Source organism: Mytilus edulis, chromosome 13 (genome assembly GCF_963676685.1).
Source record: "Mytilus edulis chromosome 13, xbMytEdul2.2, whole genome shotgun sequence".
Taxonomy (NCBI): Eukaryota; Metazoa; Mollusca; class Bivalvia; order Mytilida; family Mytilidae; genus Mytilus; species Mytilus edulis.
The window spans coordinates 62,520,173-62,534,625 of NC_092356.1; the positions used below are offsets into that span (position 1 = coordinate 62,520,173).

The 14,453-nt window shown below is 33.4% G+C and overlaps 1 protein-coding gene and 1 long non-coding RNA gene across 2 annotated transcripts in view; one reads left to right on the forward strand and one right to left on the reverse strand.

The window, feature by feature from the left end:
• LOC139501021 (uncharacterized) overlaps positions 1–14,453 on the reverse strand; it is a 455,879-nt gene that overhangs the window by 76,023 nt on the left and 365,403 nt on the right. The window lies entirely within an intron of this gene.
• LOC139501023 (uncharacterized) lies at positions 3,018–6,110 on the forward strand. Its single transcript, XR_011658437.1, has 2 exons — positions 3,018–3,505; positions 5,824–6,110. It is a non-coding gene; the product is annotated as an uncharacterized lncRNA (long non-coding RNA).

Consider the following 14,453-nt stretch of genomic DNA (forward strand, 5'->3'; position numbering starts at 1 on the left):
GACTACGGCAGGTAAAATTATTATTTATTATAATAAAAAAAAAGCATTTTTCAGTCTCATTGGAATATGTTGATTACAATTAATCCCAAACTTAAGAAGTAAGTAACTAAAGTCAAAATATGTCCGATCTGCCTATTTCTGCACATCAAAAGTCAATACGATCGTTTTAAAGTCAATTTCGTCTACCTCACAAAATCTTGATAGGCACTATAACACCCCAGTCATGCCCTCATAGCACCCTAGTCTGGCATTTGTGACATTCTAACCATACACAATCAACTTTATAATACATACAGACATCATATCTTTGTTATAATTGTTCTATTGTATCTGGGACAAGACCCCTAAAGGACCTTGAGATGCTGCATCTTAAACTGTGGTTTGTTATATTTTTAATTCTAAAATTTAAGTCTCCCCGAGGTGACAACTGCACATTTCATTATGCACGAATCATGTACTCAAATACAAGTTTCTTACACTGCTCAAAAAAATGAAAATGGGATAAAAGCCCTCCCTCTTACCCTCCAAGACACTGAAACAAACATGCATGTTTATTAACCTGAGGTAAAACATTTACGGCTGGTTTCACGAGTGTTTACATTTTACTTTACATAGAAGGGGGAGTAACTCTTGTTGTTTACAAATGTATTTTTACCTGTGTCAGAAAATTGGGACAATCAAACCACATGAACCAACTGAAGTAAGCACGAGTGAAAAGAAATCCTCAATATAAAAACCAAACAAATCAAACAAAAACTACAAAATTATAAAATTAGGATATCAAAAAGTAAAAGAAAAAGCCTACAGAACTAAAATAGTTGCAAAACAGAATGGAAGTAAATATGGACATGATTTTATTTTATTTTATTTTATTTCCTTGTATGTTCAGTTTCAACTAATGTGTGCAGTATAGGAAACACAAATTTTTATGCAATATATACATGTGTCTAAATTTGCATGTATGATGCTGTGTGTGGTATGTTTCAATGTCTTGGACCTTTATCCCATTTTCAAAACAGTTAAAATGAAACAAACTCTTTATTATAGAAATAGAAATAACTCAACTCAAAACAACATGCACATGCATATTACTGAAAAAGATTTTGATTTATCATCACAATAATTTATATAACATTTATGAGGGGGGGCAAGGGGTTTAACTGTTATGCTGTTATGGGGCAATTTAATTCTTTGTTATCTGTTATTTTGAAAATATATTTGCTGTTAGCTGTTATTGTCTTATTCTTTGTTAGCTGTTATTGGGCTATTAGTTTTTTTGTTATCTGTTATTGTGATAATGTATTTGCTGTTAACTGTTATTGAAAATTGGAATGTTAGGCAGCTAATAGCATTTTTTTTTGACAGTCAATATTCGGTATAAATTAAAGATCATTGGACATTGGGGTCTACCACTACTAATATGTTTGTCCCGTATTCAGAGAAGGATTCCATTAACATTTACCCATCACAGAAGTGAGGTCCAGGACAATTCAAGTATATCTTATGATTATCCTTTGTAATAAATTCCATTTTTTTATGAATGTGTATTTAGAATTATCTTAATTTTTTGTATGAGAATAATGTTCCTTGTTTCCTGTACGAACATATTAAATTAAAACAATTCTTAATATGACAAAAAGGAAAACATATGGCCAGGAATATCTGACAAGGATCTCAATTAAGAACTAGGTCATAACAACCAGTTAACCTTTTATATAATATGGTACATAGACTCAGCTCTGTGATTCTTTTCAAAGCAGAACCGAATGCATTGTACAATGAAAGTTCCAACCATGTACTTGGGTCCGAAGCTGCACATAACTCATTACAAACAAAGATTTCTTTCGTTTCAAGCCATTGTTTCCCTACTAAACTATGTATTCTACTTACTAGTACACTTGGTACATTCAAAAACCTCAGCTGATAAAAAATTGTTCAAATAAGGCCTTTGAAAATAGTGGAATAAATTGCTTTTGGAGTGTCAAAATTCGTTCGAAGTACTTGATAAATTACCTGCTTATAATTGGTGCTTTTGATTTTGCTACCCTATATACCACTTTGCCTCAGTCTTATTAAGAAAAATTCACACACCTCATTAAATGGTCATTTAGAAAAAGTCAGAATATTCAAACTCTTTTAGGTCATTTTTTGTATTAGCAACTAATGGAGCTTCAGTCAATATATATAAACAATACACCACCGTTTCATAAGAACTGCTGAAAGCATTTTTGAGATATTTTTGAAAACTAGAAAATACCACCTTTTTCTAATGAATAAAATCATTTAACTCAATAACATAAAATCTAAAATTAATAAAAATCGAAAGGGAGTTTACAACAATAGATATAAACATTTCAGCAAAGTTTCATGAGAACTGCTGAAAACATTTTTGTGTTAATGTCTTAAAACTGGAAAATCCCCCCTTTTTAATTAATAAAACCCGTTAACTCGGAGACGTACAAGTGACCTCATGTTAATAGATATAAACAATTCACCAAAATTCCTTGCTTTGTGAAAACATTTTTGAGATATTATCAGAAAACTGAAAAAACACCAATTTTATTGAATAAAAACCCATTACCCAGAAACTTAAAATCTAAAATTTATAAAGAAAACAAAAAGGGAGCTGACGTCAATAGATATAAACAATTTCCCAAAGTTTAATGCAAATTGGTTAAAGAGTTTTTGAGTTAATGTCCGACATGTTGACAACAGACGGTCAACAGTATAACATGATACGTTCCGTAAACGAGCGTATAAAAAATATTATAATATATTGAGTAGTAATTTAAACACATTCTAGATACATAAATTAATGCTAAAAACATAGTCATAGAAAATGGAATGCATTACAAAGGATTATATCCGTAATAAGAAATACTGATTTGTCAAAGACCGAATTATTTTAATATTTCATTTACTGTTATCTGTTTTTGTCCATTTTAATTCCTTGTTATCTGTTATGAGCCAAATCAGTTTGCTGTTTTGCTGTTATTGGGACCCCCCTTGCCCCCCCTCATTTATTAGTCCCTGTAATCATAAAAAATGAATAAATAGCTAAATAAATTAATACATTTGTACATGTACTATTTCCTGAAATAGCTGAAAGAGAAATGGGAATTGTGACCTTGTTAATCTGGCCAAAAACTACAACCAGGCTGCGGAACAAACTCTTTGCAGTTAGTTAACTGACTAAGCTTTGGTTCCAACTGATGTTTTTTGTACCCGTCATTTCGGTTACTTTTGTGAAGCAGAAAATTAATCGCCTGCCTTTTACGAGCCTGTAACCTTCGATATTTTACTTTTGAACTTTTTTGATATGCACTATCATACATTTCAAGTTTACGTATTTTTTTCAGAGCTACTGCAGCACGAGACTTTTTACCCATTGTGCAGCCAACAGCTTTTAGAGTTTTAACCAAGGCAACATCTCTATTATTATTTACTTTCAAGACTGCTGCAGAAGCACGACCTATGGCATTGCGGGAGAAATTCTTATTTTTTGGTAGGTATGTGGAAATAGTCCTATTTACAGACTCACACTTGTTAGTGTTACTGAAAAATTTCATTTGATCTAACGCACTCTGAGAGAGTTTCATCTCTAGCAATGATTCTATTAATAATTTGTCTCTGTCAGTTGGTATCAGAGACCCATTTTGTAAGCCATGGCTATTTAGGTTTATTGATTTATACCACCAGCTTGTTTTTTTACCACCATTACAAAGTGTTATGCTCCATCTACACTTATCACCGCAATTACCACTGTAGCAATTTACCACAGACCGAACAATACCAGGCAAGCATTTGAAATTTGTTGTCGGTCACCATTGTACTTCATAAATAATGATTTCATTATACCATGCGACCTTAGTTTTATATCATTTGCAAAAGCTGTTTTTATATCATTTTTCTGAGCTTTTGTTACACCAGGGAACATACCAACACTAAAATTTGCTCGAATTCCTTCACGGAACTGACTTTGACCCCTATGAATTGTATCAGCAAGTCTGTTAACCGACCATAAGGGACCAAATACCTCTTGCATGGCCTCTTGTAAACCTTTTACACTTTTTGCATCACCATCAGTAGTGCAATAATCTACAAGTAACTCATTTGTGGCAATTTTTTTACCTATTTCATACCCTAGATCCTTTTCACTCAAAGGATCATACCTATTGGTATTTGCTGTACAATGCTCATGGTTAGGACATTCAACATCATAACCTTTACCCCGTAACCATGCACCGACCCAGCATAGTTTGTTTATTAAGTGAAGTCCTATAACATCATGACTGTCAGTTTCATTCTCACAGGCAATGCCAATTGCTTGTGAGGCATTTTGACCCATTTTATGTCTACTTTTAATATAAACACTCTGGTAAGTACCATCCATTTGTAATTTTATTGGACTATTTTTATTTAACCCTAAGGTTTCATTTCTCCTTTTAAAATTCTCAACCACCTTTTTAGTTTCCTCATTAGCAAGTTTAACAACCTTGTCACATACATTATTGGTTATTCTTTGCATTGTTGTTCTTGCCATAGGAGGAATACACGAACTGGTCAAAAGTACTCGCGCGCTATCATTACCTATGTTAGAGTTTATTACACCAGTTTGAAACCCATAGTTTATGCTGGCACTCTTGCGGCCAGGACGCCCAGTCTCAATTTCTCTAAACAGTTTATATTTTTCTGATATAAACTTACACTTTGTACATTTTAATTCCCAAATCCAACCGAGACCCCACTGAGTCTCTTGCACAAGTTCAAAATGTGGAACATTACAATGTGGACTTTCATTTATATGACAAATTATTAGATTATTCATCATTAAAATATTTAAATCTCTATCCACTGTTCTATTTTCTGTATTTGTATCCCCTAAATATTCATCCAAATAGTCATCAGACACTTTATGTGGACGAAGGAGTTTCACGGTAGTAGCACACTTTTCAGTCTGAGGTGCTACATATGACTTCTTATCATAACTTTCTTTAGAATACAATTTAAAATCCTTTTCAGTAAGGCGGGGTAACCAGAGGGATTCAGTGGGTTTTTTTGGCAATACATTTGTAGTTGAATTAGTAAATTCACTTTTAGATGATGCAGATGATACTTGCATAGATGAATTTTTTAAAACCTGTGTAGATGGAGCTGTAGATGGAGCAACACCATTGCAATCTTGATTTGTTGCTAGGGAATCATAACGTGATAAAAATGCTTGGTTACCAACCTTAAATTTGTTTCGTTTCTTTTTGCCTTTCATTTTTCAAAATTACTACACTCTGTAAGTTGTGTACAACTCTTAATTATGATGTCATAATGCAATGACGTCACAAAAACCATGACATCACAATGTACTCTTCACCAAAAAAATAACCCATTTTTCCCACTTTCATGACACATACAAAGAAAACCTCTAAAATTCTTATTACTTGATGGATTTTAAAAACAAGACTAGTTTTGGAAAGGTCTATGACTAATCTTTACAGTAATGCAAAGATATAAGAGCTTTTTATTCAATAAAAAAAAATATAATAGAAAACAAGACTCTCAGGGTGGAAAAATTTCTTAAATCTGATAGTTTTTAAGTGAAAAACACTATATTTTCATGATTTATCAACAAAAAAAGATGATTTGTAGAAAGTCTGTAAGGTAAAAGAGGCTTATGAATTGCAGTTATACCAAAAAAAGTTAAAACAAATGTTTAAAATGAAAATTTATAGCATATGCTTATTGTGTTTTTTTCTTTCTTAAAAATGATATTAAACAGTTATAAACATTGCTACCTAAAAGTATTAAAATGACCTTATTTTATTTCAGATATGGCTAAAACTTCACAGAATTGTTCAGAAATGTGTACTGAAGGGATACAAACTGAAAAATAAGTGGAATCTGACATTAGCTGATCTAATATGGGACAAGACCCCTAAAGGACCTTGAGATGAGGAACACAGATTTTTGACTCTCATTAAAAAATTAGTCCGCCATGCATATGTGGGAGCTGTGATTTTAAAAATTGACATAAATGAACTAGGACTGGTGTTTTATAGAGCTGATGTGATGTGAAAAAAAGTATACAAAAATAAACCTGATCAAAAAATTACAAAGGACATATTTTTTAATGATTTTTATGGTCAGAATTTTGGGATTATTTCCTGTGGAGAGTGACTTTTTTCACTATCTTTCGGGGTGGGGCACTTGACGGGAAAACGAATCACACTTGCCACCCCGAAAATCGCACCACATGTGTCCAAGTGTCTCAGCTTCAAAACAAGCTATCATACATATCCAAGTTTACGATATGGCCTGAGCAACAGAAGAAAACGTTAACATTATGGCCTATGGAGAATCTAATGCGCATATTGACCCATCTATCACACCTACATGTATAAGGTCTACATCTAACACCCCAGTCATGCCCTCATAGCACCCTAGTGAGGCATTTGGGACATCCTAATCATAGACAATCAACTATATAATACATAAAGAGACATCATATCTTTGTAATAATTGTTCTATTGTATCTATCACACCTTCATTTATAATGCCTTCATCTAACACCCAGTCATGCCCTCATAGCACCCTAGTCAGGCATTTGTTACATCCTAGTCATACACAATCAACTATATAATACATACAGACATCATATCTTTGTAATAATTGTTCTATTGTATCTATCACACCTTCATTATAACGTCTTAATCTAACACCCAAGTCATGCCCTTGTAACACCCTAGTCAGGCATTTGTGACATCCTAGTCAAACACAATCAACTATACAATACATACAGACATCATATCTTTGTAATAATTGTTCTATTGTATCTATCACACCTTCATTTATAATGTCTTCATTTAACACCCCAGTCATGCCATTGTAACACCCTAGTCAGGCATTTGTGACATCCTAGTCATACACAATCAACTATACAATACATACAGACATCATATCTTTGTAATAATTGTTCTATTGTATCTATCACACCTTCATTTATAATGTTTTCATCTAACACCCCAGTCATGCCCTCATAGCACCCTAGTCAGGCATTTGTGACATCCTAGTCATACACAATCAACTATATAATACATATAGACATCATATCTTTGTAATAATTGTTCTATTGTATCTATCACCCCTTCATTATAATGTCTTCATCTAACACCCCAGTCATGCCCTTGTAACACCCTAGTCAGGCATTTGTGACATCCTAGTCAAACACAATCAACTATATAATACATACAGACATCATATCTTTGTAATAATTGTTCTATTGTATCTATCACACCTTTATTATAATATCTTCATCTAACACCCCAGTCATGCCCTTGTAACACCCTAGTCAGGCATTTGTGACATCCTAGTCAAACACAATCAACTATACAATACATACAGACATCATACCTTTATAATTCTTATATGATTTGCATATCTATAAATACTTGAATTGGATTGGTCAGTTAGAATTTTTCTCTAAGTTTACACTTCGATAAACCATGTTTCCGAAACTACTTTTGTAATCTATTCATGCGCGATACACAAGCTTTCAGTGATCCCGGGATTTTCAGCAAACTGAGATTTAAAAACAATTGCATAACAGTTGTGACTATTCTAGTGCATATATAACAAAAAAAGAAATTAATTTAACGCACTAATGCTTAAAAAATGTATAAAGATAAAATTTAATAAAATTCCGCGAAATTTCACATAGGAGAGTGTAATACACATAATACCATAGGTACTCTGATGGATGTAACATAGGAGAGTGTCATACACATAATACCATAGGTACTCTGATGGATGTTACATAGGAGAGTGTAATACACATAATACCATAGGTACTCTGATGGATGTAACATAGGAGAGTGTCATACACATAATACCATAGGTACTCTGATGGATGTTACATAGGAGAGTGTAATACACATAATACCATAGGTACTCTGATGGATGTAACATAGGAGAGTGTCATACACATAATACCATAGGTACTCTGATGGATGTTACATAGGAGAGTGTAATACACATAATACCATAGGTACTCTGATGGATGTAACATAGGAGAGTGTCATACACATAATACCATAGGTACTCTGATGGATGTTACATAGGAGAGTGTAATACACATAATACCATAGGTACTCTGATGGATGTAACATAGGAGAGTGTAATACACATAATACCATAGGTACTCTGATGGATGTTACATAGGAGAGTGTCATACACATAATACCATAGATACTCTGATGGATGTTACATAGGAGAGTGTAATACACATAATACCATAGGTATGCAATTTATCAGATGGTTTTTGTCAAAAATGAAAGTGGCCGCATCCGTGTTCATCCTCAACCTTTATATATGTTATGTATTATCATAAAATACAACTTACATTTCAATATTAAGGATGAACACGAATGCAGCCACTTTCGTTTTACACGAAAACCGTCTTGTGAAGATTTCAGTAATTTAGCATGACTTAATGGTGCTAGTACCCGATATATGTGCATTGTATTGTCAAAATCAGCCCAATCTGCTATATTTTGGGGCCAAAAAGGGGTCTTACTGGACCTACTCCTTTAGGCTTACTTGGCAACAATCATCACTAGAGTATCTACATGTAGTTAAAAAACAATATGTCTGATGACCAAGCCAGCCAACCAAGATGCCAACATGGCTTATAACAGAACATAAGGGTAAAATGCAGTTTTCATACGATCGCAAAAAAAAAATTGGGATCATATAATCATGATAATGGTATGATGTCGTTGTACAAAGACACATTGATATTCAAACAATAACTTTAGTTTAAGTGAATGGATCTCAATAAAATCTTTTTTTTTAAGAAGGTTCAATACCACAAAGGGAAGGTTGGGATTGATTTTGGGTATGATGGTCCCAATTGCAACTGTTAAAGAATTCGGGGCTTAAAAGTTTCAGAATAGTAACTAGTGTACAAGTATTTTGATTGCTCTGAAATTGAAACACAATGTTTAATACCACAAGCAGAATGTTTGGATTCATTTGAAGGGTTATGGGGCCAACAGTTTGGGAATAAAGGGCCAAAAAGTGACCAAAACAAGCATTGTTAAAGGCAGTGCTTTAATGCCTGGCTTTCTAGCAGCAGTGTTAATCTTTCCTTACAGATGTCCAACACATCTTCGTGGGGAGTCATTTGGCCAGAAGAAGATCCAAAAATGTTTAATTTACTCCTCTTTTTTTTGGTGGTATAAAATGTTTTTGTTTCATTTCATTTACATTGGGAAATAAAGAAATGATCAGTGTGTTTTGTTTGTTTTAAAAACTTTTGATATATTTGTATTTTGCATTATAAGCAGTCAATCGTATGACAAACTAGAATTATTAGAATTCCGTTTGGGAAGAGTTCAGGTTAATTTTGAGTGTTATCTGCAATCTAGTTGTTTTTAAATCATTTCAGTCGTTGATATTACATTAAAGGTCGACTGAACATCAATTATATTGCATATTATACAATTTAAAGTGCATTTCTGTACTAAAGCTGTATGACGTTAATGTTATTCTGGTCTCGGTTATAAAAAAATATCAAATTATTGTTAATGAACAGGTGGCACAGAGGTACTCTGATGGATGTAACATAGGAGGGTGTAATACACTGTATTATAGGTACTACTCTGATGGATGTAACAAACGAGAGTGTAATACACATAATACCATAGGTACTCTGATGGATGTTACATAGGAGGGTGTAATACACATAATACAATAGGTACTCTGATGGATGTAACATAGGCGGTTGTTACACACATAATACCATAGTTACTCTGATGGATGTTACATAGGAGGTTGTTATATATCACATAATACCATAGGTACTCTGATGGATGTAATATAGGAGAGTGTAATACACATAATACCATAGGTACTCTGATGGATGTTACATAGGAGGGTGTAATACACATAATACAATAGGTACTCTGATGGATGTAACATAGGAGGTTGTTATACACATAATACCATAGTTACTCTGATGGATGTTACATAGGAGGTTGTTATATATCACATAATACCATAGGTACTCTGATGGATGTAATATAGGAGGGTGTAATACACATAATACAATAGGTACTCTGATGGATGTAACATAGGAGAGTGTCATACACATAATACCATAGGTACTCTGATGGATGTTACATAGGAGGGTGTAATACACATAATATCATAGGTACTCTGATGGATGTTACATAGGAGGGTGTAATACACATACTACCATAGGTTATCCGATGGATGTAACATAGGAGAGTGTCATACACATAATACCATAGGTACTCTGATGGATGTTACATAGGAGGGTGTTATACACATAATACCATAGGTACTCTTATGGATGTTACATAGGAGGGTGTAATACACATACTACCATAGGTTATCCGATGGATGTAACATAGGAGAGTGTAATACACATAATACCATAGGTACTCTGATGGATGTAGCATAGGAGAGTGTCATACACATAATACCATTGGTACTCCGATGGATGTTACATAGGAGAGTGTAATACACATAATACCATAGGTACTCTGATGGATGTAACATAGGAGAGTGTCATACACATAATACCATAGGTACTCCGATGGATGTTACGTATAAACCAGTGTACGTGTTCGGCATCGAGCGACCTCCCAATTGAATTCGTCAAAATTACATGCAATGTCAGTTTCGTATGTCTCAGACAATGTTGAGATTTGTTTGTTTGTTATATTTCCTACAACACGATGAAGCAGATACAGCGCAAAGAAGCCATTTTCTGATAATACTAGATATATGGTCTACTCTATGAACGCAAAAAATAATGAGACTTTCCAATACTGTTTTGGCGCGTTTGCAGGGTGATTGGCTCCTGTAGTCTGTCTACCACATCGCCTCGGCATATTTTCAACGATATCGAAGGGTTCTGATAATTCTAATGCCGATTGGTACATCTCATTCCAAACTGATGAAACGTACACTGTAAAATGTGCTCCAAAACAACATGTCTAAGACTGAGTATTACAAATTCATATCTTGTAAAAGATAAGTTACTGTCCGATTTTGTCATAATCTCCAATGAAACTTTTATTTTGAAACCAAATGCCGTTATTTAATGACATTTCATCAATTAAAAAAGTGACAACATATAGATGTTTCCTTTAACATTCAAATAATAAATTTTAATTTTTGCCTGCAACTGCGTGTTAGCGTATAGGGAGCTACGCGCCTGCCGGACCAGAAACTTAAAATATTACGATACTGCAGGGACAAAAGTCAATAATTTCCGTCAGTTCTACAGGTTTAAAGAAAGTAAGACAACGTTAAAATATGGGGGAAAACAAAAACTATGACATCTTGTGCTTTCGAAATTGAAATATAAGTTAAGTTAAGTTAAGTTAAGTAATTTAATATGATATCAATCAACTTTAGTTTTACGGGATTGGAACTGTTGCCCGGTTTGATTGCCTTGATATCGTAAGCGAGAGCCTTATCCCCACTGCTACCGGGGTTAACATTATCAATTGGCAAATCAAGCCATTTAAACTGTACTTTGAAAATGATTGAAATATATGAAATAATTCATTAAAAATCTTGATAAAACTAAAAAGGCCAGAGGGGGGGGGGGGGGGTCTCAACACTTGCAGGAGCTTGTAGCTCACAGCTTAATGATTTGAGGAAAAGTAAATGTGTTTTATAAATCACAAGTCTACTACCAATAATAATGCACACTTTTTAGAATTTCGTAAATTTTTCGTTTTTGTACCTTTTCGCTTGGACTGGCTCATATAGCATTATACAATGTATACTATAAAAACTTTATATTGAGTATTATATCTGAAACAAAATGGGCAACTCACTTCAGTAACCGTGATGTAATATGTACACTTATAGTAGACTGTCATTACTTAGCAAATCTGAACATTATACCGAACAACCCAGAAATACTTGAAAAGATTGATAATATGTCCTATACTGCTATGAAATTCACAAAAAGAGACTATCCGCCGAGATATAAAACTTATATGGGTCTCACAGCTTCTTCTTCTTCTTTAAGTTTCTAGCGATCCTTCCATTATTGCGATGAAGATTATTCGCCAGGCGTCGACTATAAAATTTATAATTTACATTGTAGCAAGAAAAATAAAAAATAACGTATGTACATTTGAAAAAATAAATTTAGATTAAACTATATACATTTGATGACAGGATAGTTAGGGATAGCATATGGGGATGAGAGCAGATTCTGAGATCATACTCTTGAATCCCTGTACTGTATTGCATGATACTATTTGTTGTGGCAGGTGATTCTAATTTATAACTGTACGCGGATAAAATGAATATTTATAACTGTCTTTACACTGGAAAAACAAGTGTAATTTTTAAAACATACGAAACACTTGTGGGAAAATCGCATATGTTTTATTTTAAACGTAAATGTTTTAGATTAAACATATCTGCTTTTGACAAATTTCCCCTGTTTTACTGTAGACAAAGGAATTGTAGATTGTTTAATTTGCGGTTTGACAACATTAAGACTTTAAGTAGTCGAATCAGCTTCAAAAGCAAAGCCGGATACTTTAGTGAAAAATAGACACACGATTAAAGTGTTTAACCCTACAATTCCGCGAAAATAAAAATTATTCCTGTTCTTTTTGTACATATTATTGCCTATTGCTTATAAATGAAATTTGGTTGAAAAATAAAAGAACCTGTAGTACTGGAAAAAAGGATAAAATTAAACAGATGCTTGACATCCCAACAAGGATGCATATTGACAACTTTCGACAAGGCGAGAATAAATAAACATTCTTGAGGGATGTATCAACTCTACCTCAAGACTTGCAGACCAATTCCACCTACATACAACCAGATATAATAAATTTAAATATATTACTATCAATAGATTGGGAGGCTTTGTCTACATGAGATGCACATTATTTGTACCTCAAGTACAGACCAATTCAATTTTCATAGAGACTTTAAATCCGATGCCTCGAATAGAGAGTGATACGCTCACGGCACGTTAAGAACCATTGTAACAGCTCTTTGAAGGGTCCGGAGGTGGCACGAAACTGTCTGACAATATTCAATTAGCCTTCTTTTTTCATTTGCAGTCCAAATGTCTTAGTATTTATCTAGACGTTATATATTAGGACCTTCCTAATTCATTTGTTTGTTTATTTATTCTCGCCTTGCATGGACTAGTTGCCACCGGTAGTTGAGCAATCAACTTATTAACGATATTAAAGAAGGTGATAAACTAAGAATCAGCAGTGTTAAAAAATATAAAGAAATGTTTCAGCTTTATTACATATAACTATAGAAGTGTAGTAACAAGACTTTGCTATTTAATTTATGAAACATGACTTGATTTTTATTAACATTAATATTCGCTTAGACCATATTGTAAACATACATAGCGATCTGCCTCTTCGATTTATCGCTGTACGTAGGCTCTTTTGTATTGGTCTTATTTCAATTTGTTGGGGGGGGGGGGGTACTAGTTTAATACATATACATGTACATCTGTAGGGAAATCCAAATTGACATCAGTTTTGTGTAACGTAGTAGCATATTACTTTTGTGTTTCTTATTTTTTGGAGGTCAAACGACCCCGATGACTTCCGTACACTATATACAGAATTAATGGCAAATCAAGCTATATTTTTTATTTATTGTGATCTATTAGACAGATATTGGTAAATTTAGTTTTTCAAAAGGGCAAATAAATACACATTTAAGATTTGATTATTAAAAACTTATTTAAATACAACAAATATGACATGTTGACATGTTTCCACACATTAAAAAAATGTTTTTAAAAATTGCTTTAATAAAAAGCTGGGCAAGCAAGACAAAAAGAGTCATAAGTCGAGTAGAAAACCTTAAATGCAAATGGAGGACACACCAATTTTTTTTTTTATATGATTTCAAAAACCCAAGTAGAGTCAGGTGAGCGATACAGGCTCTTGAGAGCCTCTAGTTAATAGTGATCATGGTGATAATACATAAATAGACCCTCAAATCTGCATACAAGTCATTTTAGGCATGACAAATTTTTAGGTCACTGTCTATGGACTTTGAAACTTTTGCTAAGTTTTCATCTTAGTTTAGTTTGTGATTAGGTTGGTTTATGGATAAGCATTGACATATCTCATAACCATGACGACTATTTGACCACGCCCCCTCAGATTTGGTCAAAACTCGCCAATATATAAGCATGGTTCATTCAAAAAAATATAGGATATGTGGCCACATCACAGGAACTCGCAATGTTTACTAAAATGTGTTTGTGCTTTCGATTTATACAAGTTTACGGCTATTTCTTTTTTATAATATAAATGATACTTGAAAAACAATCAATTATTGCAAAAAAAACCAGATGTATTATCTTTATTTGTCATGTACCTCATCCTTGGTCAACGTATATAACACTGATTTCG